Source organism: Rhinoderma darwinii, chromosome 11 (genome assembly GCF_050947455.1).
Source record: "Rhinoderma darwinii isolate aRhiDar2 chromosome 11, aRhiDar2.hap1, whole genome shotgun sequence".
Taxonomy (NCBI): Eukaryota; Metazoa; Chordata; class Amphibia; order Anura; family Rhinodermatidae; genus Rhinoderma; species Rhinoderma darwinii.
In genome coordinates, this window is record NC_134697.1 from 29,061,907 (window position 1) to 29,089,531 (window position 27,625).

Below are 27,625 nucleotides of genomic sequence, written 5' to 3' on the forward strand. Positions count from 1 at the left end.
TTATGTATATGTAGTCTGATCTGGCAATCATGTTTTACTTTATTATTCACTATTAATATTCCAGTTAATTATTTTAACAATATCTTGTATGTTAACCTATATAATCAAATGAAATAAAGCCAAATCCGATTGCATCCAGTTCCATTTTTGAATGAATCTCAACAAATCATGATATATCTGGCGTCTGTTGGGCTTTTTATCAAGGATATTTTTTCTTTTTTACAACAAGACTAGAATACCAGAAATTTTGACAGAATTCAACTAACATTACTACTATGTGGTCTTAAAGGACAATATAATATATTACAGTTCAGAGCAGGGGTATATACTATGACACGGCAACTGTTGTGTAAACTACGACTTTCAGCATTCCCCAACCAGCTGCAGACTATCACAACATGCTGGGGGTGGTAGTTTAATAACATTTTAAGCATCATAGGTTGCAGCCGGTTGATTAGCTGAGCATCACACATTAAGTGACATCACAATATTAAAAGCAATGACGTCATCGGATCCAGCCTGGTTTGTTCAGAGCAGTTCCAGTTCACAAAAACATCCATTCTAAAATTCCCAAAAAAGATTTAATCGCTAAAAAAAACAATACACAAATCATATTATGGCAACTTCTTTATCGACTAATGAAACATGAACACATGTAATTATTTTAAATTCGTAATGACCATGACGTAGAAAATCTCGATCGCCCTTCAGCTATATCGTGTCTGCTAAGATAATTAGCTTCACACATAATTTGTCATTTCTATTTAGCTTGTCTTGTACTTTATGCCTGTAACCTCAAAACACTGGTGATGTTCAAAAGCTAAAATGCTTCAACAAGAAAGAAATCAAAGCTAGGAATGCTGACAATCATCAGATTGGATACGCTGCTGCTCAAGTCTTAGCTTCTTGAATATTGATTGCCAAAAAATCACGTTATTAAAAGACGTAGAAAAACGTAAAATGTAGTCTGGCCACCCAAATAGACACCTTAACCACCAGCATTGACTTCTGGATATATGCGGCGATTACTTGGTGGAATTCAAGCCGTAGTAATATCCAGGATAAAGTGAATGAAGTCCAGCACTTCCTCGAGTAAAATCTTTACTTTATTTTCTCATTTAAAATAATGTTAGCACGCCATAAAATGCTTACGCGTTTCAAGCCATACCGGCTATCTATCTATCTATCTATCTATCTATCTATCTATCTATCTATCTATCTATCTATCTATCTATCTATCTATCTATCTATCTATCTATCTTTGTATTCTCTTTCTTCACTTCACAACTATCCTTATTTATTTTTAACTTTCAAGTATTAATACAATTTTTACAGGAAAACCTATAAAGTCTCCTCTTGAGATGTCTTGCATTGATCCTTTTTATCAACAGTATGTAGTATGTTTATTAGAATAGTCTTAATGAGTGTCCAAGTTTTTATTTTCTGCATTCAAAGGGTTTGTACAGAATTAGGGAAATAAGGCTGCTTTCTTCCAAAAACAGCACCACAACTGTCCACCGGTTGTGTGTAGTATTGCAGCTCAGCTCCATTGAAGTGAACAGGTGTGGCACTGTTTCTGACAGAAAGCAGCCATCATTATGTACAACCACTTTAAACCACTCTGTGCCAGCTGTTTCACTGATTTACATTCTTCAAAATGGCATCAAAAGTTCTCTGAGATATCTACCATGACTTTGACATTACATAGTCCATGATCCTTAACAAAATCATGAAACTATGTAATAGGACTCGCAAGTACATTACTTTGAGCAACAACCACACATAGCTCAGACAACTAGTCTATGGGGAGAGTTCTGTTTGTCTGAGGCCCAAGAAAGATGGTTCTAACAGGAAATAGTATGCCGGGTATTGCTATATACCAGTGGTCTCCAACCTCCAGCCTGCGGCTGTTAAAGGCATGCAGGGAGTTGTAATTTTGCAATAACTGGAGAGCCACAGGTTGTAGATCACTGCTAAATCCTTATCCATTCATTTGATTTTCAAAGTCATCAGATCTCAAATTGGACCACTGCTTTCCTATATGTTTCACTGTCATTTTTGGTCACGAATTCCCTCTGCTGGCTAACAACTTATGTGAAAAACCAAAAGAAGTGGGGGAAGGGAAGTGACCTATATCTTGCTCTGGCAAGAAGTTGTCAGATATTGTATCCTTTCAGCTGAGAATTATTTTTTAAAAAAACAACTACTATTACAATGCCCCCTATGGACAAAAATCTAGAAAACCAGGCATATGAAGAGAACCTTCTCTATTTGCTTAAAATAGTTAACACATTAATATTGGTCCCCTAAATGTGCATGATGTCTATGACTGTATTCCATTCATCGTATTTTATACAAATTGTATGTACCAGGAAAGAAAATTCTCTGTGCAGAAGAAATTGTGCATAAATTAGAATCACAGGCTTTACTGCATTTCTTTTCCTAAATATAAAAATAAATTATTGCGTTCATTTCGCCTTTGTGAAGGTAATTACTCTTCCTCTGGCTGTGAGTTTGGGACCCCAGTTATCAGGTTGCTATATACTATAGTTACATGCAGTTCTGCTGTGTGCTAATTGTACACAGCATTAAATCTTTTCTGATAGAACTTCATAGTTAAGCTGAAGAGACATGATTGAATGTGACTGCCCAGCGACCGAGTGGGCTTAAGAAGTTAATGTGCCATGTAACACGAGCCGAGCTTTGTTTTATGTGTCTCTGTGCAGTATATTTCTATACCTGTGACCGCAAACTCTATGTTCCTTAGGGTATGTGCACACACACTAATTACGTCCGTAATTGACGGACGTATTTCGGCCGCAAGTCCCAGACCGAACACAGTTCAAGGAGCCGGGCTCCTAGCATCATACTTATGTACGATGCTAGAAGTCCCTGCCTCGCTGCAGGACAACTGTCCCGTACTGTAAACATGATTACACTACGGGACAGTTGTCCTGCAGCGAGGCAGGGACTCCTAGCATCGTACATAAGTATGATCATAGGAGCCCGGCTCCTTGCACTCTGTTCGGTCCGGGACTTGCGGCCGAAATACGTCCGTCAATTACGGACGTAATTAGTGTGTGTGCACATACCCTTATTCTCCATTCTGATAAATCATAGATAAAAAGTACACCCTCCCCTTGTTGAATTGTTATGTTTTATTGTGTAACAACTTTGAATCACAATGTTTTAAATTGGAAATTTTAAAGGGGTTTCCCAACCAGTTATAGCATATTTATAGGATCATCCATAAATGGCTAATTAGTGGGAGTCCAACCAATGGGACCCCTCACTAAAATAAAACAAATATGGCACTCTTCTGAGCACGGTGCCCCATTGACTGTTGACCATGCTTGGCTTCATTTTGGAGAAATAAGTTTATCCAATTATCTATCTATCTATCTATCTATCTATCTATCTATCTATCTATCTATCTATCGATCTATCTATCTATCTATCTATCTATCTATCTATCTATCTATCTATCTATCTATCTATCTATCTATCTATCTATCTATCTATCTATCTATCTATCTATCTATCTAGCTCATATCTATCTATCTATCTATCTATCTATCTATCTATCTATCTATCTATCTATCTATCTATCTATCTATCTATCTATCTATCTATCTATCTATCTATCTATCTATCTATCTCATATCTATCTATCTATCTATCTATCTATCTATCTATCTATCTATCTATCTATCTATCTATCTATCTGTCTGTCTGTCTGTCTGTCTGTCTGTCTGTCTATCTGTCTATCTGTCTGTCTGTCTGTCTGTCTATCTATCTGTCTCATCCAATTTGCTCTATTGACAGACTTTCCGTAGCTTTGTGGGTTGCTCGATATTAATGTCCATGAAAGCTCTTACACCTGGGCCACTAAAATAAAGTCAAATTTGTACCTGGAGTGCGTTTAACGGCTTATGAAGCATATGGTATTTTTTCTATCCCTGATATATAGCACACATGGAAATGGAAATATTAGACTTAGTTATTACTCAGCATGTTGCCTAATATCCTTCCCATCACATTTGTGCCACTCTAGATCGCTGTATCAGTACTGAGCATAAAAGGGGCAGCAGTTTGGCACCACTGAAGCCATGCCCTTCTCCAGCTCAGCTGGCCACTGAGCGGTACATTTTCACAAGAAAAAATCTCACTGAAGAACCTCTTTAGAGTTAAATAAAAGGGAATCCACTGTAAGATTTCTATATCTAGGAGCTTTATATCTATATCTATATCTTGCTCTGTCAGACATTTCTCATTACCGTCTTCTCAGTCCTGTACAGTATTTACACAATTTAAAATGAAGATGGGAACAAACTGAGCAGATAGATCTATATGCCCAACGTGTAAGGTGGATTATGTTTTTTTATGCACCGTCGGGTCTGTGAATAAACATAAAATCCCGTAGGTATTGCTAAAATAAATGTGTATTTGCTGTTTATTATTATACAGCAGGAAATTATCTCTACTGCTCCAATACCATGCAACAGATGAATGCTATTCACAACATGCTCTGACAACGTGAAAATACAAAGGGAGATTCAGCATATTTTATTCTGTTGGAAACATTATTTTCCATTGACGCACGATGCATACTTATTATTACTGGGTATTCACAACTGTTTGGAGGGTGGGACTGAGTCTGGTATCAGCAGAGAGAGACTGGAGAAAGAAATCTTGTTTTTTGCTATCTTAAAGGAACAGCTAAGGCAAAACTGATACACCGTTTTATGCCTAGTGCTGGGCTTGAGGGGGCGGGACATGACCCAGGGATTATTTTTTTTGATGTTCTTTCAATCCCTGAATCATGCACCTTCCCCTCAGGCCCCGCACGAAGTATAACATAGTTTATTTGTTTTGTCTTAGGTGTTCCTTTAACTTTATTATATCGGGCAGAAGCGTAGCAGTGGGGGCAGCTATATTAGATATACCTTGTATTTTCGATTTTTTTTTTACATAAGATCAAAGCTTATCTTCCTATGGGCCTGTTCACATCAGCGTTGGCTTTCCGTTGAGGGGTTCCATAAAAAAAAACAGAAACCTGATGTAATGGTGACAAAAAACGGAAACCATTAGCAATGTTTCCGTCACCATTGATATCAATGGTGATGCAAACGGAAGCTAAGGGGTTCTCCTGACGGAAACCAAGGACGGGACCCCTCAACGGAAAGCCAACGCTGATGTGAACAGGCCCTTAGAGATCTTCCTTGGTAGGTTTCCATTGTCAATGATTGTCATTTCCAGTTGCCAAAGGAGATGACCATTTTGTGTAATCTAATCCAATAGGCAGGCACTTTGGATTGATTCACCAGTGCCTCTCTATACTGCAGACTTGTACACATTTAGCATTAAATGTTTCTGTTTGATAAACACCTTTGATGTTATTTTTAATATTGGTTTCAATCCTTGGGATGAGCCATCAATTTGCGATGTAAAAAAAATAATGCAGCAGCCCCTTTACTGCAGTAATCAGCACAGTGACAAAGTTAATAGGTCGGAAATGCAGTACCAGACACTGCCACATGGATAAGAGCGACGCTCTCTCAGGTACTGCTTATTATGGGGGAACGGGGAATGGGACCCTCACCGAACATACATTCAGGGCCTATCTCATAGATCAACTACTAATGTTATATCTAGGAAAACTTCTTCAACACACCATGCAAGGTCATACCTCATGTATGTAATATATGTAATTAAGAAGGTTGTCATGTTTGTTATCATTACTTCTTGTAATTACGTAGTAACCGCTCCCAGTATTCTTTATCATGTATGCCACCTTTTCAGTGTATGCAATCATTTTCCAATATGATCTGTTTATCATGTATGCACATGCTCTCTGTGAAATACTGATCATGAATGTAAAACATCTAAAGTGTTGATCATGTATGAAAGGTTTGTCGTTTCCGAGATCTGCATCATAAATCACTCACAATTGGTATAATGTAAGACTGAGGACTTTATTGTTTTAAAGCAAAATAAAGTTTTGCAGTCATGTAACAATTGACCTCTGGTGAATTGTTCATGACTTTTATTCACACTGTCGCTCATTGTTTATCCAGAATCAGTCAAGTGAGTAAAGAGTCTTGGCAATGGCGGGGAGAGCTGCAGAGCATTGTTCGTGCTCAGATCAAACATGCTTATTTTGAGAGACACTACTTATTTTTGCATTTTGCTTAGATATTATGTAATATTAGTTTTCCCAGAATCATAAATTATCACCTATCCACAGAATAGGTGATCATTTTCTTATGGCTGGGGGCCCACCACTGGGACCCCCATCGATCATGAAAATCGGAGTCCCAAACCCCCCATTTCTCCGTACTGCTCAACCGCAGTGTAAAGGACATTAAATTAAGCGGCAGTCGAGCATGTGCGCTGCTGCTCCATTCAAAGTCTATGGGAATGACGGAAACACCCAAATACAACGGTCATTTCCGTCACTGTTGTTCCAGCTTCTCCTCACTGTGAGGGGTGCAGTAAGGAGAATCTGGGGGATCGGGGCTCCCATTCTCACAATCAGTGGGTGTCCCACCATTGGGGCCCCCAGCGATTAGAAAATGATCACATATCCTGTGGATAGATGATAATTTATGATTGTGGGACAATCCCTTTTATAGAGGTCAAATATTGAGCTTGTGTTAGTCCTCATGTACACTGTATTGTGAACACCACTATTGTAAATAGCACATAGTAGGTTGGGACCCTGTTACAGACTTTGTATTGGGGCTCAGGAGCTTCAAATTACCACCCTGATGGGCATTGAACCTGTAGGGACTGGCATTATGGAACTGGCATTAATTAGAAATCTCTATTCGGGTCAGTTCACATGGGGCAGATTTGTTGCAGAAATGTTTGCGACTGAAAATCTGTTCCATTCATCTGAATGGGGATTGCCGAAATCCATGCACCTGCTGCAGAAACAACCTCATTCAAATGGAGCTTATTTTTAATCGCAGAAATTTCTGCAACAAATCTGCCCCGTGCAAATTTACCCTTGCAGAATCATCTTGCTTGCTGTCTGAGCCAAGCAGGGTAAGGTCCAAAAAAAAAACAGGAGATCAATTAAGTAGCCATTATCATCCTTCCAGATAAGAATTAATAAGAATCCTTTATATTGCTCTGGATTGTTCCCACATAGGCTTACGGCTTAGATCATGTGGGCAAAGTCAAGGAGGAAGCATTTATATTTGCAGATGTAAGGACATCCAGCCAAATCCGTATGACACAAAAGCCTTCTTTGAATTAGAATGAATGTTTTATACAATGGCTCCACGCTTGCTGTTAATGTTCCCATTGAAGATCTTGGAGTGGAGTAATTCCTTTAGAACATGGCATGTCACACACAGGCCTGTCAGGATGAAAGAAGTCAGTGTGTTTCTATCACATTCTCATAGCACTTCACGCTGAGCAGGGCCAATGCTATATGCTATTTTATAGCGACGATCTGTATGGGGAACCTAACGTACCATGGCCCCTCCAGCAGAGTAAATATGTCTAAATAAGTATTGCGTCAATGCCATGCACGAATTTACTTCAACTCCCACGCCACAAGATGCTTCTCAGATACCTAATCCGCATGAAACGATCGCAGATGTGTGATTATTATTACGTTACAAATCAAAACTTGATAACAAAATTGCGCTGCTATGCTGCAGATGCAACCTGTTTAAACTAGAAGAAATAAAAGCATTAACTGTTAGCAAGATACATGCATTTCATTCCATTGCAAAAAGAATTAAAGGGGAACTCCAGAGCTAGAAACACATAATATTGATGACACAGCAATAGTCATTTAATCCAATTAGTGTTATTGTGACTGTAACATAATAATCCACCATGCTCGGTTCTGATGAGACTAAGCCCTGCCCACAATATATGTATGTCCCGCCAAATTATCGCTGCTTAAGCACGCCACTAACCCCCAACAACCCACCCCCAAATCAAATCAAATAACCGTACCTACCTGTCACTTCTTAGATAATTTAGTCCAGGGCCTTGCACAGTCTGATTATAGTAAAGCATGGTAAAGGAGGCTGGAGAGGCTTGTACCCTGGATCCAAAAAGAGGCATCAATAAGCAGCTCTCCCTTGGCCAGGGTATTTAGATATAGGGTTGGACCAGTGGGCTGAATCTTTGCTTCGGGTGAAGGAAAGCCTAGCTACGCCTCTGCATAGTATAGAGGGACACCCTTAACATGGGACTTTTATGTCTGCAAAGACTGTATTTCTGCCACGGGCTACCTAAAGACACCCTAACCCCACCGCCTCCACCAATGACCCACATTGTCAGACTACCTGGTAAATTTTTGCTTACCCAGCTTTCCTCAATAACAGTTGATCAGTAATTCCAGACCACTGGGTACCAGATTATAGGAATTTAATGGTAAAAATTGAAATAAATTATTATTACATGAAATCTGCGTTAACAATTTCTAATTTTTACATTATTGTATTCTGAAGAAAACCCCAATGAGTGAGATTTTACTTTTATTGTCTAGAAACCTCCTTTTATGGTTTCCACTTAGGGAGGTTTATTCTAGACTACAAGCACTAACAAGAGTCCCTTAGATAATCGATGTAATGGATACTAATTGTGCCCACTCTACACCCCTACAAATAATGACTTGGGGCAAAACCTGATCCGGCTTGAGACAATTGATGGTGGAAAAACATATCCCTCTGGGAATCTGCAGAGCGAAAGGAGTTCTGCTCAGTTGCTTAGTATTTAGACAGCGCTAACTCGTTGACTAAACTAGGCTTTTGAGATTTTTCCTGCTAAGTTTAACTTTAAGGCAAAAGCTCCAGCCATGTACTAACAGACAACATAATTCTTCTTCTACTTCTATACTCATGACAATGTTTCAAGTTCAACCAATAACACGTTTCAAGAACTTTCGTAACAGGTGACACAAAGTGTCCACCTTTAAACCCCATGTGACTTTTAGACCCAACATTTTGTGCTGATTAATTTCATAGTATATTTTCATAATGGTCGGAGCTTTATTTATCTATTACGAAGCCTAAAATCACCTGCTTCTTTTCACACAAGGGGATCTGACAGCCGGGATCGCCACCCATCCTAAGAATTAAGGGCCACAATGCTGCTTTAGCGCTGCAACCCCTTTCAAGTGTTTCCCTGCAAAATAGTGCTCCCGGCCACCGGCTGTACACGAAGTTGAAGTTGTGTTGCCCCATCCTGCACACTAGTTGGTCGGGAATGCCACTGTGCAGGGAAAAACTGTATAAACCAGCACTGCTGTCCTTTCATTCACAGCATCAGTGGGGGGGGGGTCGGACCCACAGCAATCATATGGTAACGGTATATCCTAACAAAATATTTTGATCGGAAAACCCCTTTAAATGATACTTTTCTTAGTAATAATACAGTATGCAGTAAGCTCCCTCTAGTGGTGCTGCAGGCAGCTATGTATTATTTTACTCTTTCTATGCAGGGGATTTTGAACTCTGTATGAGATAAAACAGAGCTACAATCCCTCAACACAGAATTTTTACTTAGATCAAATAAAAAATATTATCGGCAGTAACTGTCACAGGTGTTCCTTCTATGGAAAATCCTGACAACATGTTAGGGGTACATGAAGATGGAATTAGAGAAGATAAGAGCTGAGATACACAATCACAAGCTGCCGTCACCACTCTGCTCATCATATTCTGGTGTCCCCGGCCCGATGACCAGCTCCCTGCCGCCACTGTCCTGGCCCCCACTGCTCTCACCCGCCACTGTCCTGTCTCAGCTCCCTCAGTTCATTGGGCCATCCACGGGGCCGCAGCCGCTCTCCTGCTATGTCCTATTCTGTGTGCACATGCGCTGACTCCTGCTTCTTAAAGGCCCAGCGTGCAAAATCCTCTGCTTCTCCAGCCAATGGTAAGTGTTCTTTGACTACTTTAGGACCCTTCCTTCATCACTCTCATTGCCTGTACAATTATGGTATTGTACATTTTAGTGCTTAGGTAGTTATTCCATATCTTCATTTGGTTTTTTATTTGGGTTGTTTTCCGACCATATCTATTGTTTGCTGCCTGCCCTGACCTCTGCCTGTGACTTGTTATTGACTGTACTCTGCCTGCCCTGACCTCTGCCCGTCTCCCGATATTGACCGTACTCTGCCTGCCTTGACCTCTGCCCGTCACCCATTATTGACTGTACTCTGCCTGCCCTGACCTTTAGCCTGTCTGACTATCCCTACTGCCTACTGTCATTGTTCCGCATCCTGTTGACATTTCTTTGCTTTCATCTGCTGTTGCTTATGAAGACTACTCATGTCCGGGGTCCTGGGGTAGCGCCCTGGAAATTTCCAGCAGCGAAGTCCAGATGCATGTACAGTGGTTAAAGGGTCAATACTGAGGGGTTCCTTAGACTCCGCTCCTAGATTTAGACTAAAGTCAAATCCGCAGAAACTCGTTGGTTCCACATCCACTGTTACAGGCGCGTGGCACACTCCTCTATACAATTTCTGATCATGATCATTGCAATTATTGATAGACTAGGTCTAATAGTTTCAATTTAGGCAAAGCCAAGAGATGCTCAACATTTATTTGTCTTTTTCATGTTGCTTATATAGTGTAAACATATTCTGCAGCGATGTACAAAGATGCCATGTACTCACATCAGTCCCGATAACAGAAACAGCCCATGGACAGAAGTGGCGCTGTTACGGAAAAGAAAAGCAGAATATTTTTACTCTAATCCTATACAATCTAATCCTATATAATTGTATCCTCTTTAACACTGTATAAGAAGTATCAGGCTCGTGTATACAGTTTCTGTGCCTTTCACCCTCCAGCCATGAATAGGACATGCCATACTGAATTCGTCACAGATATTTGTTTCTCGAACCTCAACCAGTAAAGATTGATGGAAAGAGACCAATGTTAAAATGTAAGCACGCTGAAGGAGACATTTTTCACTGTCATTATTCTAGGAATTTTGCTGCAGAAATCTGGATCCAAGCACAACAAAGAGAAGTTATATATAAAAGACAAACTCTTTAGCGTTGCCTATTCTTAGCATACTTGACAATGAAAGCAGAAAACAGAAGCACCAACAATTTACTGAAGAGCTTCAACAAGAGTAGTTTTGGCTACAATTAATAAAACTGAGTAATTAGTATTTATTTTAAAACTGAGTATTTATAATACACTAATCCCATTTCCAAAGCAAAGAAATTGAGTCTGGCATGACATTTAGCTTGTTTCTTAATTGACATGTTTATGAGCGTAACTAGTTAAAAATATTTGCGCCACCCCCTAAAAAACAACAATAAACCTTAAAAGGAACACTCCATGCAAAAGTTATGCATGGTGTTATGCCCAGAGCAGGGCCTGAGGGGGTGGAGCATGACACAGGATTTCCTTCTTTGTGAACATGGAAAATGAATACTCCTATCTTATACAGATTACAAAATAGTTTTCAATTTTCTTCGGTCCATTCTCCAAGATGTCAGTCAGGCCAATTCACTTTAAAACTTGAAGCTAATGTGTTTATTTTTTCAAGGGTTTAGAGCTCATGTAGTCATATAGGGAATACATGAGAAAAAAAATTGTGACCTGTTTTAACATAGGTCGTATTATGGAGGTGTTCTTGTCTACAAGTATTGTTTAGAATATTGAGAATATGGAGTTCCATGTAGGTTCCATACGACATCTCAGTCGGTAATGCAGACCCTTATGGACTCTGTTTGCTGCTTTTCAAGATGCGTGCACACGTATTAAAAGAGAACCTGTCAATTGGTCATATAAATTGAACGGGCTTACTGACCTGAATATCGCTGTCTCCCTGATTCCAGCACTGATTTTCTTTTTTCCCTGGATTCCTCTGTTCTACAGATATGACCCATTATTGTATTGGCTTCCTCTATGCTAATTTGCTGTAGTTAGCCAACAGGGCGTGAACTACCCTCAAGCTGCCTAGCGCTAATTGGTCAGCATCAGAGGCAGGGGAGCTAGCTAAACCCTGTTAACTAACTACAACAAATTAGCATAGAAGGAGTCAACACAACAGTGGGTCATATCTCTGGGTCGGGGGGGGGGAGACAGGGGGGGGGGTTGTCCAGGAAAAAAAGAAAAACAGCACTGGAATCAGGGAGACAGTGCTAATCAGGTCAGCAAACCAGTTTAACTTATATGATCTAGTCACAGGTCCTCTTTAAGCCTTTATAGAAACTGACATTTGAAGATAGAGGCTGAGTTCACACGGGGCGGATACGCTGTGTAAAAGCACGCAGGGAATTTCGGGCGAAAAACCGCATACTGCTTTGCAGTTTTTCGCCCAGAATGTCAGCAGCGGATTTCCATAGGGGTTTCATCCCAGGAAATCGCTGCAGCCTGTGATTGGCTGCAGCGACAGTCATCCCAGGAGGACGGCCTTGGGACGTCATCCAAGCCGGCCTCCTGGGATGACGTTTCATCCCGTGTGACCGCTGCTACAGCCTTTGATTGGCTGCAGCGGTCACATGGGAGGAAACGTCATCCCAGGAGTCAGCGCTGGAGGGAGGAACTGTTAGGGATCTGCCAGGTACTACGTCTAGGTATACTCCTGGGATTAATCAATCCACACCTGAGGCCAGACCTGTTCGACTGACACCATCTCCCACCAACCAGGGTGGCAGGCTCAGGAGTGGGAGAGCCTATCGCGGCCTGGTCAGTCGGAGTTAGCTCCGCCCCCTGTCCTTTATTACCTGCCGTGTTCTCCTCCTCAGTGCTTGTAATTCTTCTGGATTCCTGGCCCCACTGCTGCTTGCTCCAGCCTGCTTCTGCCGTGCTTCTGCCTTGCTGCAGTTCCACTTAACCTGCTTTGCTTTGCCTCTGGCTTGCTTCCTCCTCCGTGCTCACTTGGGTATACTCCACTTCATCCTGGTCCGGACTACTCATTCCCCGCTCCGTTTCCTCGCGGCGTTCCGTGGGCTACTGCCCCTTCCCTTGCGTTTTCCCTGTTTGTTCTCCCGTGCACTTAGACAGCGTAGGGACCGCCGCCCAGTTGTACCCCGTCGCCTAGGGCGGGTCGTTGCAAGTAGGCAGGGACAGGGCGGTGGGTAGATTAGGGCTCACTTTCCCTTCACCTCCTTCCCGCCATTACATAATTACAAGCCCATACCTAGTCTACCATTTCTCCTACGCTGACGCTATCATGGACCCCCTTGAGACACTGACCCAGCAGATGCAGGGCCTCTCCCTACAGGTCCAGGCCCTGGCCCAGAGGATCAACCAGGGTGACGCTGCCTTAGTAGTTCCCCTCACCTCACCTCTAGAACCCGACCTCAAGTTACCTGACCGGTTCTCAGGGGACCGTAAGACGTTTCTCTCCTTCCGGGAGAGTTGCAGACTGTATTTCCGCCTAAAACCCCACTCCTCAGGTTCCGAGAACCAGCGAGTGGGTATCATCATATCCCGACTCCAGGAAGGGCCCCAAGAGTGGGCCTTCTCCTTGGCTCCTGACGCCCCTGAACTTTCCTCTGTTGATCGTTTTTTCTCTGCCCTCGGACTCATTTACGACGAGACTGACAGGACTGCTTTAGCCGAGAGTCAGCTGGTGACCTTACGTCAGGGTAGGAGACCGGTGGAGGAATACTGTTCTGATTTTAGAAAGTGGTGCGTAGCTTCTCGGTGGAACGATCCGGCCCTAAGGTGCCAGTTTAGGTTAGGATTATCTGACGCCCTGAAGGATCTGCTGGTTAGCTACCCCTCTTCTGACTCCCTTGACCAGGTTATGGCCCTAGCAGTACGACTTGACCGACGTCTCAGGGAACGTCAGCTTGAACGCTTTAATGTGCTCCCCTCTGACTTTTCTGCGATCCCCCCCGAGGTCCCGTCTCCTCGCCCCTCCACGGAGGACTCGGAGGTACCTATGCAACTCGGGGCCTCCATGTCCCCTCGACAACGTAGGGAGTTTCGCAGAATGAATGGTCTCTGCTTCTACTGTGGGGACGACAAGCATCTTCTGAACACCTGTCCCAGGCGCAAGAATAAAAAACCGGAAAACTTCCGCGCCTAAGTGATCATCGGGGAGGTCACTTGGGCGCACAGGTATTTCCCGTTAATGTGAAACGCAATAAAATTTTGCTTCCCTTTCAGGTCTCGTTTGCTGGCCGGTCTGCCACGGGCAGTGCTTTCGTGGATTCTGGCTCATCTGCTAATATCATGTCTGTGGAATTTGCTATGTCTCTAAAGATGCCATTTATTTATTTACCTTTTCCTATCCCTGTAGTAGGTATCGACTCAACTCCCCTTGCTAATGGTTATTTTACTCAGCATACTCCTGTTTTTGAACTCCTGGTTGGCTCCATGCATTTGGAGCAGTGCTCTGTACTGGTGATGCAGGGATTATCGTCTGATCTGGTATTAGGTCTTCCCTGGTTGCAGTTGCATAATCCCATGTTTGATTGGAATACTGTCGATCTCACCAAATGGGGTAGTGAATGTCTTATGTCATGTCTTTCTGTTAACTCTATTTCTCCCCGGGAGGAGGTAAACACACTTCCTGAGTTTGTTCAGGACTTCGCCGATGTGTTTTCTAAGGAGGCCTCCGAGGTGTTGCCCCCCCATAGAGATTACGATTGCGCCATCGATTTGGTGCCTGGTGCCAAGCTTCCTAAGGGTAGGATATTTAATCTTTCATGTCCTGAACGTGAAGCTATGAGGGTGTATATCCAAGAATGCTTGGCCAAGGGTTTCATTCGCCCCTCGACTTCTCCTGTAGGTGCTGGCTTCTTCTTCGTGGGGAAGAAGGATGGTGGTCTTAGGCCGTGCATTGATTATCGTAACCTGAATAAGGTCACCGTAAGGAACCAGTACCCACTTCCTTTGATTCCGGATCTTTTTAATCAGGTTCAGGGAGCCCAATGGTTTTCTAAGTTCGATCTACGGGGGGCATATAACCTTATCCGCATCAAAGAGGGGGATGAGTGGAAAACTGCGTTCAACACACCCGAGGGTCATTTCGAATACCTGGTCATGCCCTTTGGGTTGTGTAATGCCCCTGCTGTCTTCCAGAATTTTATTAATTAAATCCTGAGAGATTACCTGGGTAATTTTCTTGTTGTGTACCTTGATGACATACTGGTGTTTTCCAAGGACTGGTCCTCCCACGTGGAGCACGTAAGGAAGGTGCTCCAGGTCCTTCGGGAGAATAATCTGTTTGCTAAGACTGAAAAATGTGTCTTTGGGGTACAGGAGATACCATTTTTAGGGCAAATCCTCACTCCTCATGAATTCCGCATGGACCCTGCCAAGGTTCAGGCTTTGGCGGAATGGGTCCAACCTGCCTCCCTTAAGGCGTTACAGTGTTTTTTAGGGTTCGCCAACTATTACAGGAGATTTATTGCCAACTTCTCGGTCGTCGCTAAGCCTCTTACGGACCTTACTCGCAAGGGTGCTGATGTCCTCCATTGGCCCCCTGAGGCCGTCCAGGCCTTTGAGACCTTCAAGAAGTGCTTTATCTCGGCCCCCGTGCTGATTCAGCCCAACCAAGAGGAGCCATTTATTGTGGAGGTTGACGCATCCGAGGTGGGAGTGGGGGCCGTCTTGTCCCAGGGTACCAGCTCCCTCACCCATCTCCGCCCCTGTGCTTACTTCTCTAGGAAGTTTTCGCCCACGGAGAGTAACTATGATATTGGCAACCGCGAACTTCTAGCCATTAAATGGGCTTTTGAAGAGTGGCGGCACTTCCTGGAGGGGGCCAGACACCAGGTAACGGTCCTTACGGATCACAAGAATCTGGTTTTCCTAGAATCGGCCCGGAGGCTTAATCCTAGACAAGCTCGGTGGGCACTATTCTTTACCAGATTTAATTTCTTGGTTACCTATAGGGCTGGATCCAAGAATATTAAGGCTGATGCCCTGTCACGTAGTTTCATGGCCAATCCTCCTTCCGAGAAGGATCCTGCTTGTATTTTACCCCCTGGTATAATCGTTTCTGCCACGGATTCTGATTTAGCTTCTGATATCGCGGCTGATCAGGGTGCAGCTCCCGGGAACGTCCCTGGGGACAAACTGTTTGTTCCCCTGCAATACCGGCTAAGGGTACTCAGGGAAAACCATGACTCCGCTCTATCTGGTCATCCTGGCATCTTGGGCACCAAACACCTCATTACCAGAAACTATTGGTGGCCTGGGTTGTCTAAAGATGTTAGGGCTTACGTCGCCGCTTGTGAGGTTTGCGCTAGGTCCAAAACCCCTAGGTCCCAACCTGCGGGCCTACTATGTTCCTTGCCCATTCCCCAGAGACCTTGGACCCATATCTCCATGGATTTTATCACCGATTTGCCTCCATCTCAGGGCAAGTCGGTGGTGTGGGTGGTAGTAGACCGCTTCAGCAAGATGTGCCATTTTTGTGCCCCTTAAGAAGCTACCTAACGCCAAGACGTTAGCTACTTTGTTTGTGAAACACATCCTGCGTCTCCATTGGGCCCCAGTCAATATCGTTTCTGACAGAGGGGTACAATTTGTTTCCTTATTTTGGAGAGCTTTTTGTAAAAAGTTGGAGATTGATCTGTCCTCCGCCTTCCATCCCGAAACTAATGGCCAAACGGAAAGGACTAACCAATCCCTGGAACAATATTTAAGGTGTTTCATCTCTGACTGTCAATTCGATTGGGTCTCATTCCTTCCCCTTGCTGAATTTTCCCGGAATAACCGGGTCAGTAACTCGTCAGGGGTCTCCCCGTTTTTCTGTAATTTCGGGTTTAACCCAAGGTTCTCCTCCGTTTCCCCTGGTTGTTCCAATAATCCTGAGGTAGAGGATGTTCATCGGGAACTGTGCACTGTCTGGGCCCAGGTTCAGAAGAACCTAGAGGCGTCCCAGAGCGCACAAAAGATTCAGGCGGATAGTAGACGTTCTGCTAACCCCCGGTTTGTCGTCGGGGATTTGGTCTGGTTGTCGTCCAGGAACTTGCGCCTTAAGGTCCCGTCCAGGAAGTTTGCTCCCCGATTTATTGGACCTTATAAGATCATTGAAGTCCTCAACCCTGTATCCTTCCGTCTGGAGCTGCCCCCATCCTTTCGCATACATGACGTCTTCCATGCCTCCCTCCTTAAACGCTGCTCCCCGTCCTGGTCCCCCTCGAGGAAACCTCCTGTTCCCGTTCTCACCCCTGAGGGGGTGGAATTCGAGGTGGCCAAGATTATGGACAGTAGGATGGTCCAGGGCTCCCTCCAGTACCTGTTCCATTGGAGAGGATACGGGCCGGAGGAGAGGACTTGGGTACCTGCCCGTGATGTCCACGCTGGGTATTGATCAGGAGGTTCCACCTTCTCTTCCCTACTAAACCGGGTCCTCTTAGTAAGGGTCCGGTGGCCCCTCATAAAAGGGGGAGTACTGTTAGGGATCTGCCAGGTACTACGTCTAGGTATACTCCTGGGATTAATCAATCCACACCTGAGGCCAGACCTGTTCGACTGACACCATCTCCCACCAACCAGGGTGGCAGGCTCAGGAGTGGGAGAGCCTATCGCGGCCTGGTCAGTCGGAGTTAGCTCCGCCCCCTGTCCTTTATTACCTGCCGTGTTCTCCTCCTCAGTGCTTGTAATTCTTCTGGATTCCTGGCCCCACTGCTGCTTGCTCCAGCCTGCTTCTGCCGTGCTTCTGCTTTGCTGCAGTTCCGCTTAACCTGCTTTGCTTTGCCTCTGGCTTGCTTCCTCCTCCGTGCTCACTTGGGTATACTCCACTTCATCCTGGTCCGGACTACTCATTCCCCGCTCCGTTTCCTCGCGGCGTTCCGTGGGCTACTGCCCCTTCCCTTGCGTGTTCCCTGTTTGTTCTCCCGTGCACTTAGACAGCGTAGGGACCGCCGCCCAGTTGTACCCCGTCACCTAGGGCGGGTCGTTGCAAGTAGGCAGGGACAGGGCGGTGGGTAGATTAGGGCTCACTTTCCCTTCACCTCCTTCCTGCCATTACAGGAACACTGACTTTTGGGTAAGTATAAGATTTTTTTTCTGAGTTGCGTTTTTTGCGCCGGATTCGCTGCGAATCCGCCACAAAAAAACGCAACAACTGCTATTTGTTGCAGGTTTTACCTCCCCATTGAATTCAATGGAGAAAACCCAGAACAAATAAGCAGTGTTTACGCAATACAATTGACATGCTGCGGAATAATACTCGGCACCGCAGGTCAAATTTCTGCTCAGTATTTACGCAGCGTGTGGATGAGATTTGTTCACGTCTCATCCACTTTGCTGCTACTGTATTTGCTGTGGATTTTCTGCAACTAATTCAGTTTATTATTTTTATAGTGTTTACGTAACGTGTGAACTGACCCTTATACTCTGGATAGGGTCAAGGCGTTTAGTAGGTTTAGGCCTCATGCTCATCATGGCCACATTATGGATCTATGCGGTATTGATTTAAAATATGTCTGCCGTAGAATGCTATTGGTCTGTAACATGCGTATTCTCCTCTCAAAGCATTTCTTCTGGAGGAGAACAAGATGCTTCACGGAGGCACTATACTGTGGCACATGGAGTCTATAATACAGACTTATACGGTCTCCATGTGGCGTCATACTGGGTCTGTGCATGGTATCGCTTGGTTCATAAGCTTTAGTACGTAACACATCAATATTCCGATGAGTTGTACCTAATGACAAACTCATCTCTTCTACAAGTGTTTTGTAGCATAGAAGACACTTTTGTGCAATACATGTAAGCATTTATTTTTTCCACGGCTCATAGGTTCTGCAAATGCAATACTGACTCTATTCTCATTGTGCTGCTTGGTAAGGGGTAGAAAAATGTCCAAGCTCTATTAAAGCTCCCATATAAACAGCTACATAAACCGTATCCAGCAGGAAGGCCGTCAGTGCATGTCATTTCAGTATTTATGACATCTTGATAAATGACCCCTACTGTTTGTCTGAGATTCTGCTTCTCCTTGATCAAAAAGAGGCCTCCTGCCACATGATGCGACTCTTCAGAAAAACCAAGGTAAACATCCCCGTCCTTCATCACTGCAATCCCTGACGCACGTTCTAGAATGGAAGTGTGCAGGTGTAGAATAATGTGAAGAGAGACTGGCAATACAAACATTAAATGAGATGCCGGAGACAGCCACGATGATACTGCAGCCATCAAATATACTGCAACCCCCAGGAAATAAAAAGACGCTTCATATTTATAATAGTGAACAGTATTTTCTCTGTTACGTCATACATAGAAGTTAAAGCACCAATTAAGCTGCCTAATTGTTTTTCTCATTTATTGCTCTTACACACTTGGATATGGAATCCATGGAGAAAACATCCCATTGTTTTCTGTTCATTGCTTTAGGGGCTTGTGCACTGAAGAGGTCTCTAATTCCATTTACATAGAGATCGCAATGTACTGCAAGCGTCACATATAATGTCTATACAAGTGGCGTCTATTCAGACGATGAAGGTTGTTTATGTGATATTGATGGGAAAAAAAACATTTGTACTGGAGTCTACCATTATAATTATTCAAAAGAGAGTCTTCCAGACTCCCGATAAATATTATATTAGATGCATTGCTTACTAAACATTAAAAATAGGTTCAGGGCACCGCTTAGCAACAGCGGACCTGGTCAGTAGGTGACAATCCTGATCGGACTGGCACAACAGAGAAGGACCCGCATTAGGGGAGCACAGCCTGCATCATGAAATCCTGCTGAAGAGGGTGCCACCACATGACTGTGATAATAAGACCCTATATTGATGTCTATTTGTACACTGTATGATAGTACACCATATGGGATGGAGCATCTACGGAAGGGAGCACATAAGGCACCATCCAATGTACGGCCAGCCCTGCACCAGAGTACCAAAAAATCTTCCTGTAGGCCCAGGTTCTAACACAATAATGGTCTCCAGAGATCCAGCAGAAGACCCCATTTAGAGATTGACTTAGAAATTATTTTGGAAGCCAATCACTTACCACTAGGGTCTATTTCTAATGGGATGGTTCACAAAAAGTACTTTAGATCTTATTGATGATATTTCCTATATGTACAATGATAATAACAAAAGGTTGTGCGATTAAAACTACATGTTCTGTATAGAGGAAGGGCAGGGTCTTTAGGATTATTTCTTATGGCAGTGCCCGGGGAACCCCATTTTGACACTGGTGACCGTGCTGCTTTTGCGCTTGCAGATATCTGGTATTGTTGCTTACATTCTTGTGGTTCTATGCCTAGGGTGACTTCTTTTTTTTATGTTTTATTAAAATATTATTGGAAGTGTTTTTAAGATTAATAGGGGTTTGTGAGACTAGAGAAACATGGCTGTTTTAATCATAAATAGCACCCCTCTGAATATATTTTCTTCTAAAACCACGAAAAGATCCCAGCATTAGGAAGATTACATTTTTTCCAGATAAAGAGGTGCTGAACTTCAGGACACCATGGACAGTCCCTTTTTGTTAGATGGGTCCCCCAGCGCTGATCACGGTGACCCACTGCTGATACCATGGGTGTAGCAAAGGGGGGCACACCAGGGCCATGGGTGCTTGGTGCCAGGGTGTAGCAAACAAGATTTGTCTAAGATATTTAGATACAGGGATGGGGACAGTGAACTGAATCTTTGCCTTGAGTTAAGGTAAGCCCACATAGGATTCTGGCTGAAACTCTGAGCAATCAGCTGTGATCTGGGCAGGAATCTAACAGCAAGTGTTCAATTCTCCTGCAGCGCCACCACAGGGAGTATTAAGTATTGCACAGTTACCATTAAAAACATCAAATAAGCTGGCGTTTGCCGATTAAAAGACGCGGTTTGTAACTGTTCTATGTCTTAGAGGAAAGTCATGAACATGAAACGCCCAAACTCATTAATATAGTATAATCAGAGAGACAACTTTAATAAAAAAATATATGGAAAGGAAATTAAACAGAAATAGGCTTGTGTGAATGCACAAAGCGCCTGGACAGGTCACATTCATTGACCCCGTAACACATTGGTGGTACCTCACTTAACCTCAATACCTCGCACTTAATAATAATATAGTTATCTACAAATGTGCTGCCTTCAATAACACACACCTCACTAAAGATCAAGACTACTTCATGTGTACTGGAAATTCACAAAAAGGATTTGCTGTCATCGCTGATAAAGAGTAATTGGGTGATGAAATGTGACATCCAGGTTGTGACCGCGGAGCAGATGTGCGCTGCTGCTATAATATTGAAGGACTGGCAGTAATCACAAAAAACCTGCCATATTGCAGAGCCACCCCAGCTGATAGTGAAGGAGTACACAATCCTGTGAACCTTAGAGACACACATTTCGACACAGCTCACCAATTCTGTAACAATTTACCCAATAATGTAACTGACTGTAAAGTAGGAAAATACATAGTAAACGCATTTATGTTCCAGATAAAAAAAATTGCAATTAAAGCTGGCTATAGAAAGGAAGAAGTGCTAGGGATCTTGCCAGCATTATGCTATTTTATCTGGACACTGGTAGTTAAAGGAGCCATACTATACTTGCCTACTCTGGCCTATTGTTCGCAGTCTCCCAATCAGATGAGATGAAAGATCACTGATAACCACAACCAGGGGGGCGCACTGCATATATATTTACATTTTGCCCACTGACCTAAATGGGAGCTATATAAATATGTATGCAGTAAGCTCCCCCTTGTGGCAGATGTAGGCAGACAGAATATTAATTTAATTCTATGATTGTACTGATGTAGCCATCTGTATCTTGACTCAAAGCATTAAATACACCAAAAAACAAAAAAATTAATTAAATACACAGTGGCAAGAAACTTTAACTTTTCAATGATTTTTCAATGACTTTTGTTGCGTGATATTCCGCTTCAGCAAGTTATCACCGTCAAGATAAACTTGGCTACATATTTTAAGGGTGGCAGTCCATTGGTGCTTTTTATTGGGGGCACTCTGTTAGCACTGTTTATTTGGGGGGTCACCGTTATGGCCCTGGTAAATCAGGCACTTTGGAGGTGTGTTCGATACTTGTGGGCAGGATTTCCATTTCAAAAATTTCATTCTACATTTCAAGTCTTCTTTGAAATTATCCTCAAAAACAGACTAGATGCTCAAAAATATTCAAAATAATTTAATGGGATTACGGATATGAAATCTATACAAAATATCTTCCCTTCAGAAACATTGACATACATACGTGTGAATAATATCAGCAGTTCTTTCTACTCTTTGAAAGAATAAAGTAGGTCAACCCTTCTCTGTATGCCTATAGATAGTCCCAGAGAAAAGTCCAATTGTTGGGACCCTTATCTATTAGCCAGAGCTAATTTGAATTAGCCCCATGTAATATCATATTTTACCTAAAGTGGCCGCTGCAGGAGAAATGTGAGGCCACCCTCAGCTTTCCCCAGCCTTTATAGCTTTAAGGGGTGAGGAATGTATTTCCCCTTAACTAGGTAGATTTGCCACTCAGCAGTCTGGGAAGGCTGGGTTACAATCCCTATAGCCTTAACCCCTTTCCAAAAACAGCTATAACTATTGAACGTCTGAATTCATTTTTACCAAGTTGATTGAAAAGGATGACTCAAGGTCTTCTATTAACTAGTATTCTTTTATTATAGATCACAGATATGTTCAATTACTTGATGACTACACGTGCATTTGGAGAACCTTTATACATTTTACTGGAACTATATTTTTAGGGACCAAAATGTCCAATAATTAAATCCTAGTGAAGTCACTCGTTTCATCTGATGATTCCAATTCTGCTTCCTACTCATTTATTTAATAGGGAACTGGTATTGATTCTGAGTGTATAAGACTGTTCTATACCTTTAATGGAATGGGGCTAGTTAAATGAATCAGTAATGAATTCCCGTAAATTCTGTGATGCTCTGTCCTGTAAATTCTATGACCCATGGTCCAGATTGCGTGTCCTAGAGGTTAAAGAACCCATCCAACAAATGATTTCTAACATTGTCAATATAATATTCAATTAATAAAAATGTGAAGTTTATGCTTATTTATAATTATGAAAAATATAATAAAACAAAAAAATAAAACAAGAAGAATATTAACTATTTTTTTTCCATTGTCACCATTCTATCTTTTTGCTAGGTTTCTTATGATGTTTTTTTAAGCACATTTCTATATTTAGGATTTTTATTTTTGTTTTAGATCGTTCAAAAAACATAAAAAATAAACCTGCACCTTTTGCACTGTAGCTACACTACCATTCATAAGAGAGAGATACGTTGTCAGAAAATTGAATGCCCATCGTTACAATGCCAACATTATCTTCTGTTGACATTATAAGTTCTATGTTCATCCTATGGGATTCAGAAACATTACAGCTTGCCATTATACTGTACAAAATGAATAAAATGAGTGTAAGCGCATGTCCACACGGCGCTCAAGAAAAAACTACGTGTAAACGTGTCAAACGAGTTTTCTACATATTTTTTGCCACGTTTTGTACGTGCTTTTTGTGGGTTTTTGGCATGTTGCTAAAACTCCCATTGGACTATGGTAACAATTGCCGCATTTTCAGTGCGCTTTACACTAGTAAAATACATGTCAAATACACGCCATGTGAACAGGGCCTTAAGATTATCTTTTTTTCACAGAAATTGTCCCACAGGTTACCGTTTGTAAAATAAATTTTATATGTAATATATATCTATAGATATATATATATATATATATATACATATATATAGATATAGATATATCTAAATATATATATATGTATATATATATGTATATATATATATATATATATATATATCTATATAGATATATATATATATATATATATATATATATATATATATATATATATATATATATATATATATATATATATATAGAGAGAGAGAGAGAGATATTTCATACATATCAGTGATTGCCATTGTGGGGCTTACATGGTTCTTTACTATGGTTGCTGACTCTCCAACCCCATGAAAAAAACAAGTGTCTGGTCAATGGACAGTCAAGTCAAAGATTTCTGGCTCTGTCCTGGAGAACCATATTTCTTGTAAAGACAAAAATAATTGATCACTTGTGCCCAGTGAACATCTCCAGCTTCTGTGCAGATGGGCACAGGATGTAATAGCAACGTCCCAGTTGCGGCTGATTGGCTGCTCAAATGTAACTTCCTGCTAGTAGTGTAGCACAATGGAGGAGATAAGAGTGTGGTATCATGGGGACGCTGCATCTGGCACTTTATGGGCACTGGCATAAAGAGATGCCATTTTATATATAATTTTGTGGGCACAATGATATGGGCGATTCTGTGTTTATATTACTGTGCTGGCACTACTGTTCTGCCTACACAACTGAATGGACATTGCAATGTGGAATATCTGCATGATGGCAGCACTGTATAGGAAGCATGTGATCCTAGTGGGTGGGTGTTATTAGTTGGACTATTGGGCACATAGAGGTATTAGAGGACACAATATTGAGATTAAAATTTGTGTTTGTTTTGGAGTGGTGTGGCATGGTGCAAACATCTAAACAATTTGCTGTGACATGTTAGCGACGAGAGAGAGAAAGATATCAATTATTACTGAAACCGGCAGATCTCACGCCTGACACATTGTTCTACATTGCAGCGCCTGGTTCAAACTACAGAACCTGTGTTTATCTCACCAGACGAGGATACGGAGGCGAGGCGGGTAGTAATAGATCATCCTTTGACCTTATCTTCTAATACAGTTGCTATGAATAAGGTTCAACTTCTCTCACAAGATATTTATAATCTATTTTCTTGTTTTCTAACAAGCAGCTAAATCTTCAGTGATTACTTTATGTCATGTCCTGAAGCTGTCCCATTAAATAAAATACATACAGAGAGATGGCTAAGCCGGGAGCTATTGTACATATGCAATCTTTGCGCTCTCCAAAGAACCCGGCAAGAGGCATTGGAGAGGATACAGAGGGAGCTGGGCAAGCATGGCACCCGCTCCTGGACCACAGGAGTGTCCATATCCATAAGAGACGTAAATGAAACAAAGAAGTGAGATGGGAATACACTTTTAAGTCCTTTTTATCTGAAGGAGACAGTTTTGGTGGTCCCCGTTTTGGAAACTCTTGTTTTTGACAATTATAACTAGTATTGTGGATCTTTGTCCTGGTGATGGAACCTTTTTTCTGACACTAAAAAATTAATAACTAGAACTTAACTGGAAATTAACTGGAAGTACTGTATGTTGATGTCATTGTTGAGTGGCGCATATTGTAGACGTTGGAAATGTGGAATTCATTATGTTTGGCGGTAGTTGTAATATAATTAGGGCCGTCACGCACAATTATGTTGTGAATAAGATGTTTTTGAAATCATACCAATTGAGTAAGAATATGATATCATCATAGATTATACCAATTTTTATATTGTTGATGTCATTGTGAAGTCATAACACTGGACATTGTAATTTTGACATTGCAGTAAAATTGTGTTATCATCGGTAATATAACAGACCTACATTTTTCTAAGAGTTATATCATAATAGACAATACAAAGTATGACAACTCTATGGTTGTACTGTTATTACAGAGGACATTTGGTTTTATGACATAGATCATGGCACCCTGTGTGATGTCACTGGGACTGGGATGCTTTAGAGCTAACACACATTGTGATGTCATTCTGATTGTGATTTCATAGCAAAGGAAAATATACAGAGTATCACTATAATTGTGACATCATTACAAACCGCTGATCGGTGCCAAGAAGCTTTGGGCCAGCCTAGGCCACCATCTGGAAACGAGCGTTACTGTGCTCAGGGGCCTGGGCAAAAGAGTCCAAAAAAAGGACCACTCTCTCGGATCTACTGCCAACCACGGACTGCCAGTCACAGTATATTACAAGAATGCGTCCTTTTTATTGGGTTTCTACTAAATATATTGTATGAGGCTGAAACGATACATAACAATGATATTGTCTCTTTTCCCCTTCAAAAGGGCCCCCATATTACAAAAATCCAGTTCCTTGCTCCTGGTGTTTACCGAGTGTTCCCAATTGGGTACATATGGGAAGTAGCCCAAGTGGTCCTGTCTTTTTACTGTATGGGGCTTAAATATCCCAAACTGCGGCCCTGTGACCAGCTGTAGGATATAAGTCCGGAAGTAATTTTTTTTCCTGAATTTTATATGAATAATAAAGAGATCCAATGATCTGTATAATCCACTCATTTGGCATCACTATCTCTATACATAGTTCTCATGCCCTGCAGAAAATACAGCTAGCATTATATGCTTGATTAGCAAAAACGTGCATATTAAACTGCCTCGCTAACATAAATAATTGCAATTACTTGTGCAGGGATACTTTTTAATACATGACCAACTGAGCTAAAATTATGAACTTGATAAAAGATAAAGTGGACTCTGAAAGAGCGGATTCCTGTTCTTGTTATTGCTACCAGATTGCAATTAGTTCTTTTACATGCCATTCTGTAATATTATAATAAGTGATCCCAGGTGGATATTAACTAATAGAACCAGTTAATCATCATAAATTAGAAACTTTGTGGAAATTTTTCCTGTAGCCTACACAAGACCCACTCTATTGTGCACGCAAACACCACTGATCTCTATCAATTAATGGTGATTATGTGCACTATAACAACGCAGTTAAGTATATTGTATCCTTCTAAAGGGTAACTAAACTTTTAAAAATCTTTTGATATGTCATAGTGACATGTCAGAAGTTTTGTTTGGTGGGTGTCCAAGCACTGAGACAAACCACTGATCGCTGTGCCGCTTCTTTTCTGATCGCCTTTCCTTGGCTTTCCTCGGAGCTCAATAGACAGTCTACACCACTCACTCAGGTTTCCATGGAAAACCAATGAGAAACGAAGTGACACACCAGACTTCCATTGAGCCCGTACACCACTCCAAAGGAAAGCCAATCAGAAACGCAGCGGGACAGCGCTCAACTGAGCACTTCCCCCGCTTTGTTTTAGTGATTAGTGGGGGTCTCAGTGCTCACAACCCCACTGATCAAAACTTCTGACATATCACTATGACATGTCAAAAGTTTTTTAACAGTTTAGTTACCCTTTAACAACAGTAAGGTAATTAAAAAAATATTATAGAAATTGGTGGAACTACTTCTATAGCAACAATATTAGCTGCTATGGAACAGCCACCTGAGGGAGGAGGGCAGACAATGCATGAAATGTAAGATATCTGGGTTTAAGGGGTTGTCCACAAATTTAAATACTGCCGTGACACACCTGTCCATGGGTTGTGTCTGGTATTGCAGCTCAGCTACATTGAAGTAAAAGTAGCTGATCTGCAATACCTCACACAACCTGTAGACAGGCGTGGCAGTATTTTTAAAAGAAGCAATGATTTTTTAATCCTGAACAACCCCTTTAATTAATATTAACCTAGTAGTGGCACTATAAGATGTTGTCACCTTGTCTGTATGGAGTGTGTATGTCTATGTGCTATGTATGTATACTACACATATGACTATGTGCTATGTAATGGATAAAGATATTTGCATATTCAATTTTGCTATAAGGTCCCATGATGACTTGTTATAGCCTGAAGCAAACCCTGGGTCGTGGTTGTGGTTTACAGGCATCATGTTGGGTCTTAGTATAACATAGCTAGTAGCAAGTAACAAATCATGGTCTATGCTTGGACATAAATAGTAGGGAAGTTGGCATCACAGTTGTCA

General features: G+C 42.0%; 1 protein-coding gene across 2 annotated transcripts in view; it reads left to right on the forward strand.

Moving 5' to 3' along the window:
- Window positions 1-27,625, forward strand: part of ADGRA1 (adhesion G protein-coupled receptor A1) — a 534,808-nt gene that overhangs the window by 488,068 nt on the left and 19,115 nt on the right. The gene's annotated exons all lie outside the window — the stretch shown is intronic.